The 16538-nt window shown below is 40.6% G+C and overlaps 1 long non-coding RNA gene across 3 annotated transcripts; it reads left to right on the top strand.

Moving 5' to 3' along the window:
• Positions 1-1047: 1047 nt before the first annotated feature.
• LOC122331235 lies at positions 1048-16431 on the top strand. Of its 3 annotated transcripts, none has more exons than XR_006248146.1 (5): positions 1048-1068; positions 2810-2827; positions 8144-8257; positions 11175-11313; positions 14748-16431. It is a non-coding gene; the product is annotated as an uncharacterized LOC122331235 (long non-coding RNA). The 3 variants fall into 3 exon arrangements; XR_006248145.1 differs by lacking the exon at positions 1048-1068 and adding an exon at positions 1112-2577; XR_006248147.1 differs by lacking the exons at positions 1048-1068; positions 2810-2827 and adding an exon at positions 4379-4496.
• Positions 16432-16538: the final 107 nt, after the last annotated feature.

The raw sequence follows: 16538 nt of genomic DNA, 5'->3' as shown, positions 1-16538 counted from the left end.
TCATTCATACATTCATTTATTAATTTATTTATTCATTCATATTTCATTTTCAGGGTTATGGTTATCAGGACGTGCATATGATGAATGAATGAATTAATAAATATTTATGTATTTAACAATTATTTCATTTATTGCAACATTTATTTAATGGTTTAATATATATAAATCTTAAATTAATATTAAATATATTAAAAGTATATGTATTAATAATATAAATGATATAATTGTTATATATATATATATATATATATATATATATATATATATATATATAATTTTTCTAAATTATACATTATATATTTTATTATATAATTACTAATATACTAATGTATATATATATATATATATATATATATGCTTGTTGTAAAAAAAACAAATCAAGATATAAACTTTGTGTACAGTACACATATGTTATGTGTAATGTGTGTGTATATATATATATATATATATATATATATATATATATATTTTTTTTTTTTTTTTTTTATTATTATTTTTATTTTTTTATTTTTTTTTTTTTCTCTTTTTAATTATATAATTAAACTATATATTAGATGTTATTGTACTTTTATCAAAAATGATCATTTTGTAATACACACACACACACACACACACACACACACATATATATATATATATATAAAATCATATTTTTTAAAAAAACTTGAATTGTTGCTATTTTTGCAACTTTGTGATTTTTACTTTTTACCAGCAACTCTCGGAGACTGCTGTCCCTGTCAAATTTGAGGTAAGGTGGGTTAAATGAGGAGAAGCTCTGAGCGAGCTCAAGCCCACACAGCCGAAATCGAGGTATTTTTAGATTTAGCGGAGGGTGCAAACGTCCAGCTTCATTGTCAGATCAAAGCCGCCACTTATGGCACTCCTGGCAGAACACTGATGTATTTTAAGGGAAACATGATGACAAATGTTATATTTACGCCCTTGATCTAAATATTTACCTATTTCCAGTTCCCCCACACAACTCGTCACCGCCCGCTCATTCACGATGCTCCCGATTTAGCAGCAGGAGTCCGACAAACACTCCGGAGCATCCCGAGTGTCGCGAAGGTAGGACCGTCCGCGCACTCCGCAGTACGTCGCGTCGCTTGCGAATAGGAGCTTCTGTTCACTCACACGCTTGCAGCTAACGTGTCGGAGCGGTTAAAACGTGTCGCCGTGTGTTTTTAATACAGCACGAGCAGCCTCCGCGCGCGTAACGCGTATTTAAAGTTAGCGTCTGTGGGGGAAAACGCCGCGTAAAGCCGGACGCGGTGTTTCAGCACCGCGGACAGCGACGCGCCAAGCGCCAAAAAACAATCGCTTAAAATTCCGCGTGACTTTTTTCGTGTTTTTCAATGATCGCGATGAGCAATTCAATAAGTTAGGCGGCCGAACTAAATGGCATGCTGTTATAAGTAGATTTCCAAATCAGCTTTGAGCGAACGGCCGCTGCTTTTAGCAGCTCTCGAGTGGAGTTTGGCGACACCACGCGGTGAGACGCTCAACACCACCCCACCACCACCACCACCACCCCCCGTATGTTTCTACCGCACTGTTCAAATTAGTGTACTTTGTGTTCTGCACGTCCAGTTTGTGCGTTATGCTTTGCAATCGTGCATCTTCAGAGGCCGCAGACTTCGTGTGGCTATTGCGCGGTCGTTTATAACGCAGCATCGACTTCAAGCTGAAACTGCCCGTATCAGACACACCTCTTCATATAAACGAGGCATCCCCAACTTTTCTCCCTTAATGCGCTCCCTGAACAAAACCCCAACGTGCGCAAAAAAGCGACCACCGGGCATATATAGGCTAGTGGTGCGCGTCTGCCGCGGTATCCATTGGCAAACGAGTTTTGCACGATGCCCGGCGATCGCGAGGAGGGGTTTCGCTCTTGGAAACCGGGGCTGTGGTCACTTGCGGCGCGGACGCTGTCCGTCTTTCACCTGTTTAGCCCGAGCCATTTTCATTAACGCGAGGCTGTCTGCGAGCGCAACGGGGACGGTTGTAATCAGCGGCCATAGACTGTGAAGTGGGAGAACCTAAACGTGACGTCAATGCCTAGTAACTGACGCAGCCCTCAAAAAAAAAAAAAAAAAAAAAAAAAAAGGGAGAGATTCTGCAAGCGTTAATTATCATCGTTTGTGTACTGCTCTAAAGACAAAACATATTCCGCTCGCAGTGCAACTGATTAGCGTTGTTTGCGCGCGCGGGTCCGTCTGTGTGCGAGTGTGTGCGTGCATGCGTGCGTGCGTGTGTTTTCTTTATGGGCAGCGAATCCGTCCCGAGTTTCCAAGCGAAAGTTGCATGGAGACACGCCGCGTAAGACGCGTGTAATAAAGAGGATGGCGAGCAGCATAAAGGAACGAGGAGAGCGGGAACAACTTGTGCCGAGAAAGCGAACGTTTAAGAAATGTTTAGCCCGCGAGAGAGAGGGGCACTGAAGCAGTTCGTTTGGAAGAAAAAAAAAATGACTGCAGCGATGCATCGGAGGCGAGTCGGAGCCCTCGCATGGAGTTGGAGAGGCAAAATTAATGTACATTACATGCACTCCACGTAACGCTCCTGAGCGATGTCTTTGTGAGTGTTTTTTTTCTTACTGGGCGCTAAAAATAGCATCAGTGTTTGATCGTGGTCCAGAAATAGGCAGAGGGTATCACTTGTATAAAAAGGGACCGCGATTCTGAGAAAACTTGGACGTGTTGCTGAGGATAGATATGAATCAAGGGCAGTGTTTGATTTTGGTCTCGCTTCTTGTTTTTGGTCACGTATGATGGTTTTGTACTCATGTCTGTGTTTTCCCTGCTTTCAGCCAGGGCTTCCCGCACTGGTAAGTACACATCCGCGACGATTTCTTTGGTTCCTTGACATGTTTATTTGATTTCCTGCACGATTTTCCTGCATGCGTTGAGTAACGTGCCATTCTCTCCACCGAACGCCGTCCATTTGTCTCACGCGCACTGCGTGCGCTTCTCAAACAGGTGCCCTGTTGTTTTCACCCACTTGTTAAAAATGAAATAAACCACTCTCTCTTCAGACCAGGAATCTCGCGAATGGTAAATAAGTGAAATCCAAATCCAAACTCCTTTGTCTGACGGCGCTGTTGAGTTTTTTTTTTTTTTTTTTTGCCTCTTCGCTACAGCCGAGAAAGTGTGAATGGAAAGCGATAACACTAGAAGAGCGAGGGGACGTATCTCTCGAAATATGCGGAGAGGAAAATAGGCTAATAAATATAGGTGGAAGACGCCGCGCCAAAAGGAAAATCACCAGCAACAGCCGACGAGGGAAGCCCTGGTGTGGCGTCAAGGGGTTCCGTGCATCCAAAATCGCCCTTAAATGGTCAGCCCTATTTTGGCCATCACCCGTGAAAGGGATGCCACTCGGCACACGTTCTCAAAACGCATCTTAAGTTTTTTTTTTTTTTTTTTTTTTTGTGCAATGTTCCCGCGTGCGTCGTTTGAACACTTCCATCAGATGTGCTCGAGACTGTGTAGCTATAGGCGGATTCACACGGATTACTCTTCCGCCCACGTCATTTTCATTATACAGTACTGCAATCGACTGTTTTCTATCGCTGTGGACTATAACGCTGGTCTCGCGCCAAACCTAACGCGTTCGTGCAGTTGCGCGAAACAATCGCGCCGCGATCGCCAGCGTTGTTTTAATCAAAGCATCTCCTAATAAATCTTGTGATTTCGACCCCGCGGCGCGCTTTAAGTGCCTTAAGCGCTCGCGGACGGCGGTGTTCGGAAATCTTCCAAAGGCTTTGAACGGTCATGTGCGCGTGTTCAAAAGCGAATTTTACACGGGAGCTCGCGTTAAATACTTAAAAGCGTGCATGCCGGAGTAGTGAGTCCAGGAATGACCGCGGATCTTTGCAGGAAAAAAACTCATTACCTTGACCTTTTCAAAGACACTGTGGCTCTCTATACACCTATCCCCAGACATAGCAAGGTCTTCTTAAGTCAAAGCTGGCGATGTAAATTGAGTGGAAACGCGGTTTTATCCGAGTCGTGACTGCTATAGTGAGTAATATGTGCGCGTTGGCTGCGTCAGGAGATGCAGTCGCTGTGCGGTGCAGACAGAAGGGGGAGAATCGTGACTGACTGGAGACGTCCGCAAATGATGCGACCACCAAATAAAATCCTCATAATGGTGGGATCTGGGCTTGATTTTTTTTTTTCTCTCTTTTTTTTTTCTTTTTACACCTGTTACGTCTCAAGCCATATCTCTTTTGCCTAGCCACCTCAACCTCCCCTTGCACCACGAAGGCGCAAGAAGAATATCAGTGATTAAGGGAAGGGAGGGAGGGGGATCTTGGTTCGGGATGAATTTAGACTGGGTGGTGGGGTGGAGGGGGTGAGGGAGGGAGGGGGGGGGTGTCCAGATATAGATCGTGACCCTCCCACTTCGTATAGTTTCTTGCATAGTTCCAAGAAGAGCCACCCTTTAACAATTTTGACAAATTATCGCGTGGATGCAAGAAAAGAACTTCACGGGTAAGTGAAACGAAGTCGCATTCCGCAGCTGGGTTGAGTTTGTGGCCAAAATACGCGCCAGAGGGATCCCACTTTTGCTGTGTTGTCATGCCATTATTAATCTGTGTCCCTCACGTTGCGAGAAATCAACGGCTGTTGATGCATTTGCATAAAATGTTGTTGTTGTTGTTGTAAAGTTGGATGTGGACCATTTATGTAACGTTCTCCCGATGCCAATCGCTTAGTAACGCACCATTGTTTTGTTTGTTGTGCCTGCAGGCGATGATGCAACTGTAATGTATAGAATTTGTTATGTTCTGCTGATAGTTTAGAGACCCCCGTGTCCTCACTGAGTGGTATCAGCCAGTGAACTCTCTGTGGTCATGCAATGAAATTGCCTCAGAAGCCTGTCATGTTGTTGTCGTCGTGCTGGCGATGTGCTGCTTTGTTTTACGCGCACGTTAGACCCCGACGCCCCCCAAAACGCTAGTCGTTTCGAAAACGACCCCAACGTCTGTTTTGAATGGATACATGACGATGTACTTGCGGACGCGGACGCACGCCGCCCCGACGCGATGCGCGAGAGACGTAGCAACCCGTTTAGAAACGTGACACGGCGAACGAATTCGGCTTCAAAACAGAACAGGATAAAAAAAAAAATTAATGTTATTGTCTTACACGGAATATTTCTGGTCACTTGCGCCAACTAGGATACAATTTGGTTTCCCCTTTCTGTCTTTTTTTTTTTTTCAAAAAGGGGGGTCCCTATATGAGCAAGAAACCGATTGGTGGATGACGATTTTTTGTTTGCGCCAATAAGATCTCTCGCTGCTCTCTATTTATTGCGAGCAGATTACAGACTGCTCTCTCCTCACCAAGAGCGCTTCGTCTGCTCAGTTCTCCGGCATCGCGAACCAGAGGATGTATTTCATAGTAGCAACAACACGGCGAGGCGAAAAGAAACGAGCTCAGCGCTCGCTCCGTCATACGCGCGTCTTTGTTTAGATGCATTAATCGCAGCGCGCGTCGGTAGACACGAGCGAGCAGAAAAGCCAGCGAGAATGAACTACTGGGAAGGAGTGCGTTCAGCACCGCGGACAGCGCTCGCACGCAGAATACAGGCATTTGGATGCTGGCTGCTCTCAAAGCTTCCCATGCTCGTAGAATGTGAATGAGTTGGATACAGTTCAGCCACGGAAAAGGGCTACGCGGTCTCGCTTTTCCCGATGTCTGGACACAATAGGATTGGGAAACGAGAGCCATGCACGAGCCACCTGGATGTCACTGTTTGATGTCACGGACTTCAGACTGCGATTTGTCTTTCGCGAATCTTTTTGCGGTCTGGGCTTGCTGTTCATAAGTATCTAGCTGGGAAGCCCTTACCCCAAAAAGCATTTGCGGAAGGCGCATTCACCGATTGATGCTCCGTACGCTGCGTGGATTAAATGCTTGCATTATTATTGTTATTATTATTGATATTATTATTACTGTATTTATTTATTTTTTTTTGCACTGTTTTTTTTATTTATTTTATTATTATAATTTTTTTTTTTTTTTCAAAAATATGTCATTACTGTATTGCGGCTCAAATGTAAAGCCGAACTTCTCTCCCACTTACGTCCCCAAAGTCTAAGATCCCTCCCTGTCGAGAGTTATCTGGCGTCTCCATTGCCAGAATATTTGCTCTCGTTAATACGATTACAAAAAGTCACCCAAACAAAACCACAGTTCCACCAACGAGCCTCCCAGTTTGCACGTGGGAAAACACAGTGGTCCATTCGAGGAGAGAGAGAGAGAGAGAGAGAGAGAGGGGGCATCTCGTTAGTGTGCTATTCACTTAGAAGCCAAACAATGTTGAAATGACCCCACCCTGTTCGCAATAACATATAAGCTGTATAACCCTGCCGGACGCAGTTATAGTTCTACACAGGTTTAAAATTAAAATATCAGCCCATTGACAGAGTACCAGTGTGTGTGTGTGTGTGAGAGAGTGTGTGTGTGTGTAAGAAGAACACGTCACCGTAGGTGCCCAAAGACAACAAGGTTTCACCCAACCTCCTCGGTTGCTTTTCTTTTATTTCTTTTCTCTCCCTCTTTTTACACACACACACACACACACACACACACACACACACACACACACACACACACACACACACACACACGGTATTTTGGAAATATGACACCTCGATGAAATATGACACACCTACGCACACCCAGGATATAACATGCAGACACATCGGGTGATAAAGTTTTCACGCCACGCAGATGCAGTCCATTGAGAAATTCTCAGCATCTCAGAAGTGACGTGATCCGTGTCACTGCCATCTTCAAGGCAGGTCCCCCAAGTACCTCATAAGTCATTTCCCGTTTTCGGTGACACTCACCTGTCCCCTGGCCTACATGCGAGAGAAAGTGCAAATACAAATGCCCCCATTATAGGCTACAGTATTTGGGAAAGGCTCCAAAGTCCCTTAGTGACGACAACCCTAAATTCCTTCAGGTCAGACTAACATTAATTTCGCGTTGCCTCGCACGTTATTGCATTATAAGAAAGATGCATTGCCTTTGATTATATGGTTATAAAATTAGAGCAATTAAAAACGACGTGGAGAAGAGGTCTTCCTGACACTGGTTGAGAAAAATCAGAAAACTTTGCGCTGGTGGGTGGGGAGGGCGCTTATTTGATCATTTTGTCCCTTACCTTTTTTGCTAACTGTAAAAAAAAAGGGAATAATGTTATATTTTTAGCAGCACACTATGTGTTCCGATAAACATATCCTTTAAAAAGAAGGAAAGTTTAACTTCAAGGAGTTTTGCATATCACGTATAGCCTAGTTATTCATACTTTATAAAAAAATCAGTTCGAGGTTATAATGAAACTTTGCAAAACCCTTATAGTAAAAACGCTCTTTGCTGATAGCTGTAGTGTAAAAGGCAGTAATGTAAGCGTTCGTTTCGACTTTATAAAAGTGATTCGCTTGATGCTCACTCGGAAGAGGCAGGCGGAGACGGAAGGTTGATTTACAGGTGCCCGGATGAAAAATTGGCTTAATAAACTTAAATCATTATATCATATTTTACTGCAAGATTCCCTGATTAAATGGGGGTTACAAATATGATAATACTGCACAAACAGCATCAGGAAGGAGCCCCTGCGCCATACGTGCATCGTGAAAGGGCTTTCTTTATTTAGCTTAAACTGCACGCTTGTGTCTGTTAATTCACAGCTTCTGTCATTTCTGCTCGATTTCACCAGATTTCAGAGTTCCCCGCGCGAGGGGCTTGCACGAAACTTGGAAATCAAGCTAGAGTTTACTGTTAAGTTTCGAAGTTTACAGACCAAAAAGTTTTTATTGACGTTTGTCTTTTTAACAACGCTTTTCTGGTGCGCGCCGCGCGCTCCGCGTATCCAAACTTTTTTTGAAAAGCGCGTTTTTGCGCGGACAGACTTGGCGCGATGTAGCTGCAAAAGGCCGCCCTTTCTCTCGTTCGTCTTTCGCCCCATTATCCAACTTTTTTTTTTTTTTCCAACTTCACTGTTCACCACACACACAAAAAAGCCCTTTACGTGTTCCGGAAGGCGTCGAACTGCCCCCAAACTGTGAGTTTTAATCGCTCCCGCTTGCTGTTTATGCACAACTTTGTGTTCTTGTGTTTGCGCACAGGGCGGGACGAAACCCCAGGCGCCCGTCGTGTCAGGAACGGAGGGAGAAAGGAACGGCTCGGAATCGAATCACAGAACGTTCCCAAACGGGGTGGCTCGTGACGTCACAGTCCCCGTAAGTTCACCCGTTCCGTCTCGGCGAGAGTGGCCTCCGTTTGTGTCATAGTTTGCCATTAAGTGTTTGAAACTGCGGCAGGGACACTTTTTTTGGAGCTCACTCAAGGTGTTAGCCGTCTTAGGGGTTTCTTTGTCGGGTTTAGGCCCGTGTAACGTCTTAAGTGCCCCGGAAGCAGTTTATACGGTTAAACGATCTGAAAGTTAGTGGAGCGCCATATAGTGTGACACGGTCATTTAAAAGTCTTTCTTTTTCATAGAAAAGTTTTCATAGAAAAGCTTATAAAGATTTCTATTGGTATTGCTTGTTAGGGACAATGCAGCATGTTTTTTTCTTCTGTGGTGAACAGTATCACTGCTCTGGTTCACGTGTTGTCTGTTTATTCTTAATGCACCTTGATATTTATTGCACGGTTAGCTAGAATGCAAATACATTCTCACAAGTATGAGTGTACGTGCATAAACTCGTACACGCACGCAACGGTTTCATAGCTGCATGCATATGCAGATAGTTTTAAAATAAAGATATATTTCAGTGGGTTTTAAGTGCAACGGAAGGCCTTAGTATTTTGGGGAGTTTTTGTGTAGGTTTCGGCTCTCGTTGCATGCTGATACGTGTATTACAGACTTGCATTGCCTTAGTTTTAAGCGAAATGACCACTGAAGTTAAATAAGCTGCAAAATCTGAACAAAATGAAGCCGTGTGTGTTGAAAAAGTGATGTATGCGTTTGCTCATCAACCGTTTTATTTTTTTCATGGAGCTAAAGATCTTTGTGTGTGACTTTCAGCAGCGTGTTAACAGCTTTGCTCATTGCAGGTTATAGTTTAGAATAATGTGCAGTAATTATTATTTTAGATAACTGTCTTTAAACTGAAAAAACATACATATATGAATGGATCGTAAAAATATTTATCACCGACAAAGTAAGGGGCAGGTATTAACACAGGCTGGACGAAACCACAGACCCTCGAAGATAAAATTAGCCAAGCTTTTTTTCTCTGCCTGTCTTTCTTTCATTCTTTCTTTTATCTTTTAAAAATGAATGTCACAGTATTGTCTGATATTGTCTTTAAACACTTTAAACCTCCTAGAAAAAAATTCACTACATGACGTTCAGACGCTGCCAAACAACCTGAAACAAAGCATTTTAATGCAGATTTTGAAAAGAATAGTTCCAGATGACTATACTGTAAAAACATAAATACTATTTTGTACATTTTCTGTATATATGTCATATTTAACAGGCAATATACACAATTTTGAAGTGAAGCTAGAGATGGACTGCAACATCGGCTATGATGGGCTATTTTCATTTAACAGTTTATTTAAATTGCAGATTTAAACACTTATCAAATTCAATATTATAGTTCTAATATCTCATATATTTATATATATATAAATATATGAGATGTTAGAACTATCATATATATATTCTACCTGTAGTCTACAGCACGAGACGTAGGTACTTTTTTTCTCAGAGAGAGACGTCAGTTATGGCAATACCGTGTGTGTTTTATATGTCTATGCTTTTTATATATTAATTCCAAACACACACAGTTATTGACGACATTATGTTTTGGGGGGTTTTTTTGTTGTTTTTTTTTTTTTTAATTAGCCATGGGTTCCTTTATTGATTAACTGGGTGAGGAAAAGACGTCACCCGATTCTCCCACCTGGTCACTTTTAGCTTTTTAAAGATACACGTCTCCAAGAAAACCTTTTTTTTCAATGTAAGATTTAACTCAACAAATATTGTTTTTTTTTTTTTTTTTAAATTGTCTGTTTTATCTAACCAGTAATTTGTGTTAAACTATTAATAACCACCATCTAAATTAAACTGAAAAGCCTCACAAACGAATTATTTATGACTTCCATTCTGTTATGATGAAAAATAAAATAAATCTGATGCTGCGGTTATTAAACACATTTTTATTGCTTTTTCACCCTTTTTTCCCCGTCTCATCTCCTCTGGTCTCTCTCAGCTTCTTCTTTTTTAGTCCGAGGAGGACATGTTGTGTCAAACGCATGTTTTTTAACCTCCTCACATTTCATTATGACACACCAAATAACATTTAAAGCCTATTCACCTCATTCTTTCCTAAATTGTTTGCAAAATGGCATGACGTGCATTTTAAAGTTTAATCGGTCCACAGGAACAGGATGCCAACATTAACCTCCCGTAACAACAAATGGCGTGGACAAACATTTGCATATGCGGCCCCCCCGTCACTTCTTTCCCTCTTTTCTCACATTCCCTCTATCCATACATGGATGAGTCAGGGAAGGTGTGAGGGATGAGTCAGTTCCGGGCGGAATTTTTAGGGAAGGGGAGTGTCTGCTTGTTCCTAAGAGGGTGGTCCCGTCATGTGAACATGGCATGACCTCACTGCCGCAGAAAAACCCGTTCACGCATTCACTCGGCATTAATGTGCTACAGATCATGTTTGTATATACATACACCCAGTTAAGTTTTCGGCTACCTAAACGTCACTAAATGGCAACGAAAAAAATGCTGTTTGTAAAAAAAACAAGCTTACGTCTTTTAAAAGGAGGCTCTTTTTAAAAATAACTTACTGTGATGAAACTGCTGTTAGTATTTCATTTAATACTGTGAAAGTGTGTGTGTAGGAATGTACTATGAATGAAGATTTTTGGTTTTTTGATAGGACACATCCGTGTACATACAGAACAATCTAAAATGATAAATGATAATATAATCAGTTAAAACAACACAACATAGTAATTATTTAGTATTAAATGCAAGCACTATTTATGTATTTTTTTATTAACAATTTTAGCACAAAGCAAGATTGTAGATGCTGTGTGTGTGTGTGTGTGTGTGTGTGTCGGGGTTTGGCTGCATTTATAGATGTTTTTTAGGGTTTCTTGGTAATTGTTTGTGTCTTTTGTTTGTAGAAAATCTGCTGATGACTGGAAGTCTGTGCAGAAGTGAGACGAAGCTGAACTGACTGTGCTCCTCACGGAAGGGGAAGAACGGCCGACGATGGTGGAAGAAAAGAAAAGAGGGAAAAGAAGGGGTTTACCAATAAACAAGGTATCAGCCGACACCTATTTAGACCCAAAAACATCTACAGGGAGTGTCCGCCGCTCGAATGAGTTGCAGTGAAAAATGCACTTTCTGTCCAGTGACATCCATTCACACCTTAGGCTTTGCTCATGGGTGAAACTCGTGACCCGCAAATCTGGACTGATCAAACGTGTAACAAAGAAATGAATTTGCAAATGTGAATCAGTCCTAAAAACGCTAATTCAGAACAATAAAGTCATTTCACTGAGCAAGACACAATGAATGATAAGAAAAGACGCCGTTTTTTGACCTTACGTCATAAAAACACCTTTGAAATTGTAAAAATTGCTCTTTTTGTCAAGAGAGTATGTAAGCAAAACCTTCGGCGCTCGTGTCTTTGCATGCTTGCGTCGTCTGCTTCGATTGAAACGTCTTCCAAAGGAGAAATTATCCTTACTAGATGCGTTTAAAGAAAAAAAAGGTTTTTAACGGTTGCTGATAATGTATATAATGTTAAAAAAAACGATAAAAATGATATAGGTCAGATCTGATAGTGACGTGAGGAAAGTACAGGCTCCAACGACAAATAAAAAGACCACGACGTACAGAGGGGAAGTACTTATTATATTATTACAGTATTGTATTATATATATATATATATATATATATATATATATATATATATATATATATATATATATATATATTTAATACAGATAGTCTTTTTTTTACACAGCTAAACATTTAAATATATTAATCTGTTTCCTCAAACTATTCAAACCAGCAATCCAGTATCAAAAAACAAAGGCAATGCACGAAAATGTTAGCTGAACAAATTAAGTACAAATAATACAATGTAAAGCAATAGATATTTACCTGTGTATCTGTATGAATTTGGTATTTCACGTTTTTTAATGATACATCAACTAAACTGACCTTAAAATGCTTAGTTAGTATGAATTTTATCCAAAATGTGTCTGTTTTTCATCAGTAATGCAAAAACCCCTATTATAAGACGAACAACGTAGTAGAAACTACTGGTAGAAACCAGTGAACTAATCAGCATGGTCAATCAGTTTCACCCTAGACTTTAAAGCACATTTTAAGCAGTTCTATGAGTTTTTCGAGGGTTGTGTGAGTCGTGTGCCCTGTTTTTGATCTTTTTCTTTTTTGTTTGTATATGACTGTGGAACCAGCAGAATGACATAAAACCACATTAGAGGTACAAGCACCTAACCTTAGACAGTAGTAGTAGTTGATGCACTAGAATTATATATATATATATATATATATATATATATATATATATATATATATATATATATATATAGTGAAGCTTATTTCTATCACTCTGTTTGATTTGATATTGATACTTAACTGTAGTATATATTTTAGCCCTTAACTAATATATATGTACTGAGAGAAGTGTGTAGGGTCTCAGGAAACACATTTGACCATAGTGACGTTGTTTTTAAGACTGTCATGAGCACATTTTTGGCCAGATGTGTGTGTTTGTGTGTGTGTGTATAAAGTGCCTACATATAACTGTGATATGTGTTGCTTGTGTAATATGTTTTTATAACCACACAAAATGCACTGCCAATGTGTGTGCAAGTGTCAGAATGTTTTTTGGCTTGTGGTGTTAGGTGTCTTGCGTGTGCACGTGTGCGTCTGTCAGAGAATGCAAAGGCAGATGTGTGTGTTTCACCAGAATACAGTGGGATATGGAGTGTGTGATTGTGTGTCGGCAAGAGAGCATAAGAAATGTGTGTGTTCGTATTAGTGTCTTTGTAAAACAGGATGTGCGGGTTAAAACTATGCATAACTGTGTGCGTACGTCGAGGCGTGTTTGTGTGTATGTGTGTGTGTGTGTGTGTGTGTGCAGATATTCCATGGTAAAGTGATGTGTGCGCCAAAAAACGCAAAAGGAATGTGAGTGTGTAAGTATTTAAGAATTCATCATGTTAATACAGTAATGTGCATGGCAAATATCTCATACACATTTATGGATATACATTGTGTAAAACCTCAAGAGTATGAGAGGCAAAATGATTGCGTGTGAGTCTGTGTGTATTAATGCACGGTTATGTTTATGTGTCAGAATACTTATTTAAATGTGTGTGTCTGTGTGTGTGTGTGTTTGTACGTTCAAAATCGTTCGCAGATATGTGTGTATAGGTAAGAATGTGTGTGTGTTAGATAACGAGTGTAAAGCATGTTCATTTTGGCCATTTTTACAGACGGTGCGTGCGTGTGTGTGTGTGAGAGAGAGAAGTTGTGTACAACAAAAAGTGCATGTGAGTCTATATCAGAAAGCTTTGCAGTACTACCGCAAGGCCTTTATGTGTGTGTGCAAAATGTTTCATGTGAATACGAATGTACATGTGAGTGTGTGTGTGTGTGTGTGTTTTCAATTTCAATTTTCAACATAAGTGTGTGAGTTTATTTGCGTACCTAGAAGAGCGCACATGGATACGTGTGTTTGTGTTGTAAGGCTTTATGGGATTGTTTCGAGGCCCTAAAACCGCTTGTGCGTGAATGCATGCATATATGAGTGTATAAAATAAATGCGAGTGTGTGTGTGTGAGTGTGTGTGTGTAAATATGCACAGAATGCTTGTATCTGATTGTTTGCGCACATGTAGCGAGCTGGATGTTTGTGTATTTTAGTGAGCACATGGCCGAGAGGTGAAACGTATGCCTGAGCTTTGAGAAAGAGACGGCAGGCCAGACGAGCACAAGACATGTAGTCATTAAAGTACAGTATCATTTAATTACATTTATATTTATTACATTTCATATTTCAAATTCAATTTGTACAGTTTTGTAAATTTATTTGACGCACATCCTATATTTTAAGTGTTTCATAAGCAGACGTACGTACTTTACAAGCAAACCTGCTACATGTAAGCTTCTTTTATTAAATACAATCAATAATACGATGAATAATTTTCAAACATTATAGTTTTAATCCAAAATACATATTTACTTGACTTTAGTTGTTCACAGCAGTTTTGCTTCGAAATATATTCATTTCGACAAATTATGTATTGCAGAGGTTTAAGAAAGGGACTAACGCAGACTGTTTTATTTCACTGGTATTTGTACAGATGTGATTAATATGAAAAGGCTGTTTGAAATTTAATAAAATCCATGAGATGAACCAGGATGAAAGTGGATATGATACAGACATGAAAGCTGACAGTTTATGTATGCGCCTCTCGATATATGTTATAGAGAGAAAAATATGAATTTTCAGGTTATCAGCATGCTATAAACTGTTGGATAAAATAATATTTGATGAACAAGCAGTAGCTGTGTTAAAAGCTGTGTTAAAATTGTATTTTAGTGCAATATAATGCTATTCATTTTTTTTTTTAGGTGATGCATAAACGATGCATGATTGAGAGAATACTCTCTTTTAAAAAATACTAAAACGTGCTTTATTTCTTCCCTCCATAGGATGAAAATCTGGGAAAATCTGGGAACGCTTTACCTCGTATCCTGCACAGAAGATCAACGTCAAGCCAACGTCCCTTAGACTGCTTTACACCTGAGAATGGATATTCAGCAAGTTGATTACTTTGTAGGACCAACATAACTCCGTCAGGTATTTGCAATATTTGCCTGTGAACTACTTGAGAATTAATAAATAAGCTGAGCTTCCGTCTCGCCGTAACGTACAGACGCCTGTAACGTCCGGGACGCGCGAGCTGCGGGACGCAAGGGGATACGAAAATAAAGCAGTACCCAGTTCAGCATTAAAAAAATCCCCACTTGCCCACAAAACCGTGGATAGATACATTTGTAGTAATTATTCTCCTGAATGAGAGAGGCTGCGTGGAGAGGAGAAGCACGTGAGCGCCCGTGTTGAGTTGTGCTGTTTTAACTCCAGAAGACGCGAGGGCTGATTTAATCGCATTTGTTGTAATTAAACAACAGCCTATATGTAGTTTGCGGTGGATTTGTTGTGACTGCGGTAATAAGAACGTGCGCGTGCGGCGGACGTGAACGACGTCTGCGTCTGTGGACGTGTGGGAAAATTACAGGCGCGGGGTTTTGAGCCGGTGGCGCTTTATAATCGCGAGGGTTAGGTGTCTGTTAGATGCCAGTGGTTTGTTTAAAGCGTTATATGAAGCTGCAGACAAGAGTTCGAGGTGCCAGGCGCCCGCTGTCCGCTGCATGTGCTGTCACTCACACGGCCCAGCTGAGTTTGGGACTAGAGGTGCGCTGTTTTTACACGTGCTTCAGCCACATGAGTTTATTATATCGCATACGTGCTCGTAAGGTTTGATAACTAGCGCTCGGGGGGGCCTTTTGAGCACAGTCAGTGTGAAAGGGGAGTTGGTAGAATTGCCAAAGGGTCAAAGGTGGGGCTGGGTGGCGCGAAAAAGGGGGAGATGTAAATATGCTTCAATTAAAGAATAAAGATTATTGGCGTCGAGATTATTGTTCTCGAGATGTCTGTGGTGGATCAGTGAGCGTCGAGGACTGAAAACTGGAGTGTATGTGCTACGTGAGAGGAAACGTGTGTGAAAGAGAGAGAGATAGTGTGTGTTTGATGTCGAAAAGTGTGTGTGTTTTAAGTTTTTTCTACGCAAAATATATTTAAGTAAAATATCTACAATTCGCATCGTTTTTTTAAAGTAGTATTTTGTAGTATAATAATGCAAAAAAAAAAAAAGTGTCAGTGCACTGTTGGATTAATTGTGCTTTACGTGTATTTTCTTTACATTGCTTTATAAGTGCAATATGTTTATGCTTTCTTGTTATTGTTTGTCACACAAACCTAAGTGTGAGATGAATCGACTAAAATGAGTGAAGTGTGGTGTTGCTACAGTGTGCAAAACGTAAGGACGTAACGTGTGAGTTCTGCACTCCTGTGTAGGCTATTTGAATGTCATTTCTGTATAGTGCCTTTACTGTATAGACAAATATGCTGGACACTGTGTAATTGTTTAGCTATTTATCTGCACATGAAACAAGCTGTACAAGTGATCTGAGTGATATATGGGGTGATTGTCCTGCAAAATCTAAAAGCTGGAGTTCACGTGACAACGTGATGAATCACGTATTTTGTAATCAAACTGCTTTGCTCTCTGTATCCATTATCCCATGTCAGAGAAAATAAAACTGTTTGGAGTTATTTTAGAGTCTGATTGCTTATTTGTCTGTTTTAAGTGTGGGGATATCTGGAAAATAATGTGACTGTATTCTGTGACATGTTGAAAACGTTTTCTGTTTGCAAAGAGC

Source organism: Puntigrus tetrazona, chromosome 25, assembly GCF_018831695.1.
Source record: "Puntigrus tetrazona isolate hp1 chromosome 25, ASM1883169v1, whole genome shotgun sequence".
Classification (NCBI taxonomy): Eukaryota; Metazoa; Chordata; class Actinopteri; order Cypriniformes; family Cyprinidae; genus Puntigrus; species Puntigrus tetrazona.
This window is presented reverse-complemented; position numbering and strand designations above follow the sequence as displayed.